This window comes from Tachypleus tridentatus, unplaced genomic scaffold, assembly GCF_004210375.1.
Source record: "Tachypleus tridentatus isolate NWPU-2018 unplaced genomic scaffold, ASM421037v1 Hic_cluster_5, whole genome shotgun sequence".
In the NCBI taxonomy this organism is placed as follows: domain Eukaryota; kingdom Metazoa; phylum Arthropoda; class Merostomata; order Xiphosura; family Limulidae; genus Tachypleus; species Tachypleus tridentatus.
Window position 1 is genome coordinate 168,576 of NW_027467785.1, and position 4,749 is coordinate 173,324.

Sequence of the window (4,749 nt, forward strand, 5' to 3'; positions counted from 1 at the left end):
TGATGCAGTATAATAGGATCAATCCAGAAAGATAGTGTGGATAATGATGCAGTATAATTGGATCAATCCAGAAAGATAGTGTGGATAATGATGCAGTATAATTGGATCAATCCAGAAAGATAGTGTGGATAATGATGCAGTATAATTGGATCAATCCAGAAAGATAGTGTGGATAATGATGCAGTATAATTGGATCAATCCAGAAAGATAGTGTGAATAATGATGCAGTATAATTGGATCAATCCAGAAAGATAGTGTGGATAATGATGCAGTATAATTGGATCAATCCAGAAAGATAGTGTGGATAATGATGCAGTATAATTGGATCAATCCAGAAAGATAGTGTGGATAATGATGCAGTATAATTGGATCAATCCAGAAAGATAGTGTGGATAATGATGCAGTATAATTGGATCAATCCAGAAAGATAGTGTGATAATGATGCAGTATAATTGGATCAATCCAGAAAGATAGTGTGGATAATGATGCAGTATAATTGGATCAATCCAGAAAGATAGTGTGGATAATGATGCAGTATAATTGGATCAATCCAGAAAGATAGTGTGATAATGATGCAGTATAATTGGATCAATCCAGAAAGATAGTGTGATAATGATGCAGTATAATAGGATCAATCCAGAAAGATAGTGTGGATAATGATGCAGTATAATTGGATCAATCCAGAAAGATAGTGTGGATAATGATGCAGTATAATTGGATCAATCCAGAAAGATAGTGTGGATAATGATGCAGTATAATTGGATCAATCCAGAAAGATAGTGTGGATAATGATGCAGTATAATTGGATCAATCCAGAAAGATAGTGTGAATAATGATGCAGTATAATTGGATCAATCCAGAAAGATAGTGTGGATAATGATGCAGTATAATTGGATCAATCCAGAAAGATAGTGTGGATAATGATGCAGTATAATTGGATCAATCCAGAAAGATAGTGTGGATAATGATGCAGTATAATTGGATCAATCCAGAAAGATAGTGTGGATAATGATGCAGTATAATTGGATCAATCCAGAAAGATAGTGTGAATAATGATGCAGTATAATAGGATCAATCCAGAAAGATAGTGTGGATAATGATGCAGTATAATAGGATCAATCCAGAAAGATAGTGTGGATAATGATGCAGTATAATTGGATCAATCCAGAAAGATAGTGTGGATAATGATGCAGTATAATTGGATCAATCCAGAAAGATAGTGTGGATAATGATGCAGTATAATTGGATCAATCCAGAAAGATAGTGTGGATAATGATGCAGTATAATAGGATCAATCCAGAAAGATAGTGTGAATAATGATGCAGTATAATTGGATCAATCCAGAAAGATAGTGTGAATAATGATGCAGTATAATTGGATCAATCCAGAAAGATAGTGTGGATAATGATGCAGTATAATTGGATCAATCCAGAAAGATAGTGTGGATAATGATCAATCCAGAAGTATAATTGGATCAATCCAGAAAGATAGTGTGGATAATGATGCAGTATAATTGGATCAATCCAGAAAGATAGTGTGGATAATGATGCAGTATAATTGGATCAATCCAGAAAGATAGTGTGAATAATGATGCAGTATAATTGGATCAATCCAGAAAGATGATAATGATGCAGTATAATAGGATCAATCCAGAAAGATAGTGTGGATAATGATGCAGTATAATTGGATCAATCCAGAAAGATAGTGTGGATAATGATGCAGTATAATTGGATCAATCCAGAAAGATAGTGTGGATAATGATGCAGTATAATAGGATCAATCCAGAAAGATAGTGTGGATAATGATGCAGTATAATTGGATCAATCCAGAAAGATAGTGTGAATAATGATGCAGTATAATAGGATTAATCCAGAAAGATAGTGTGGATAATGATGCAGTATAATTGAATCAATCCAGAAAGATAGTGTGTATAATGATGCAGTATAATTGGATCAATCCAGAAAGATAGTGTGGATAATGATGCAGTATAATTGGATCAATCCAGAAAGATAGTGTGGATAATGATGCAGTATAATTGGATCAATCCAGAAAGATAGAGTGAATAATGATGCAGTATAATAGGATCAATCCAGAAAGATAGTGTGGATAATGATGCAGTATAATAGGATCAATCCAGAAAGATAGTGTGGATAATGATGCAGTATAATTGGATCAATCCAGAAAGATAGTGTGGATAATGATGCAGTATAATTGGATCAATCCAGAAAGATAGTGTGATAATGATGCAGTATAATTGGATCAATCCAGAAAGATAGTGTGAATAATGATGCAGTATAATAGGATCAATCCAGAAAGATAGTGTGGATAATGATGCAGTATAATTGGATCAATCCAGAAAGATAGTGTGGAAAATGATGATGTATAATAGGATCAATCCAGAAAGATAGTGTGGATAATGATGCAGTATAATTGGATCAATCCAGAAAGATAGTGTGAATAATGATGCAGTATAATAGGATCAATCCAGAAAGATAGTGTGGATAATGATGCAGTATAATTGGATCAATCCAGAAAGATAGTGTGGATAATGATGCAGTATAATTGGATCAATCCAGAAAGATAGTGTGGATAATGATGCAGTATAATTGGATCAATCCAGAAAGATAGTGTGATAATGATGCAGTATAATTGGATCAATCCAGAAAGATAGTGTGGATAATGATGCAGTATAATAGGATCAATCCAGAAAGATAGTGTGGATAATGATGCAGTATAATTGGATCAATCCAGAAAGATAGTGTGGATAATGATGCAGTATAATTGGATCAATCCAGAAAGATAGTGTGGATAACGATGCAGTATAATAAGCTCAATCCAGAAAGATAGTGTGGATAATGATGCAGTATAGTTGGATCAATCCAGAAAGATAGTGTGGATAATGATGCAGTATAATAGGATCAATCCAGAAAGATAGTGTGGATAATGATGCAGTATAATAGAAAGATCAATCCAGAAAGATAGTGTGAATAATGATGCAGTATAATAGGATCAATCCAGAAAGATAGTGTGGATAATGATGCAGTATAATTGAATCAATCCAGAAAGATAGTGTGGAAAATGATGATGTATAATAGGATCAATCCAGAAAGATAGTGTGGATAATGATGCAGTATAATTGGATCAATCCAGAAAGATAGTGTGGATAATGATGCAGTATAATTGGATCAATCCAGAAAGATAGTGTGTATAATGATGCAGTATAATAGGATCAATCCAGAAAGATAGTGTGGATAATGATGCAGTATAATTGGATCAATCCAGAAAGATAGTGTGGATAATGATGCAGTATAATAGGATCAATCCAGAAAGATAGTGTGGATAATGATGCAGTATAACGTTGTAATTCGATGTTGACAGATTTAAATCTGTAGGAGCGTCACCAGAGTAACAGTCAATCCCTTAAGGCTGATGATGGGTGGAAGGGTGCACTTTACTGGATCCTCTGTGGTCAGTATTTAAATGTCAGGGATAATGGTAGATAGACTTAGTATAATTACCATCACTACAGAATACAAATAGAACTATGGAAAACAATTTAACGTGAATGTTTCTTTCAACAGATGTTTTGCCAATATTAATTGTTTTATACAAATCAAATGTTTCCACAAACAAATGATGAAAAACAACAGCCGTACTTTGACACTGACTTTAAAACATGCTACAGCTTAAAGACATATGAAGCAATATATGAAGATATTAACTCTACCTTTAAATATAGATGACGCTAAGATGCCAACCAATGTTATCAGTAGAAATTGTCTAAAGAAAAGGGGTGAATTACTGAAGATTAATGTATGTACGTTATATTTATAATCTTGGACCGTGTAATACAACAGGTGTGTCTAATAGTTGTGTAAGTATATAACGTTGCAAATTTTGAAATAGATGAGAACCTACAACTGGAAGATATGGAAAATTTAACGGCATTTTTTTAATACACACAGAGTATTACTTTATTATTCACGTTTCGTCATTAGAATATGTATTGTTAGGATTACACTGTGATTCAGGTTTCGTCATTAGTATTTGTATTGCAAGGATTACACTGTTATTCACGTTTCGTCAGTAGAATTTGTATTGCTATGATTACACTGTTATTCAGGTTTCGTCATTAGAATTTGTATTGTTATGAGTTTACTGTTATTCAGGTTTCGTCATTAGAATTTGTATTGTTATGAATTCACTGTTAAATTAGGTTTTGTCATTAGAATATGTATTGTTATTCAGATTTCGTCATTAGAATTTCTATTGCTATCATTACACTGTTATTCAGGTTTCGTCATTAGAATTTGCAATGTTATGATTTCACTGTTATTCAGGTTTCGTCATTAGAATTTGTATTGTTATTCAGATTTCGTCATTAGAATATATATTGATATGATTTCACTGTTATTCAGATTTCGTCATTAGAATTTATATTGTTATGATTTCACCGTTATTCAGATTTCGTCATTATAATTTATATTGTTATGATTTCACTGTTATTCAAGTTTCGTCATTAGAATTTGTATTGCTATGATTACACTGTTATTCAGGTTTCGTCATTAGATTTTATGTTGTTATGATTTCACTGTTATTCAGGTTTCGTCATTACAATTTGTATTGTTATGAGTTCACTGTTATTCAGGTTTCGTCATTAGAATTTGCATTGTTATGATTTTACTGTTATTCAGATTTCGTCATTAGAATTTATATTGTTATTCAGATTTCGTAATTAGAATTTGCATT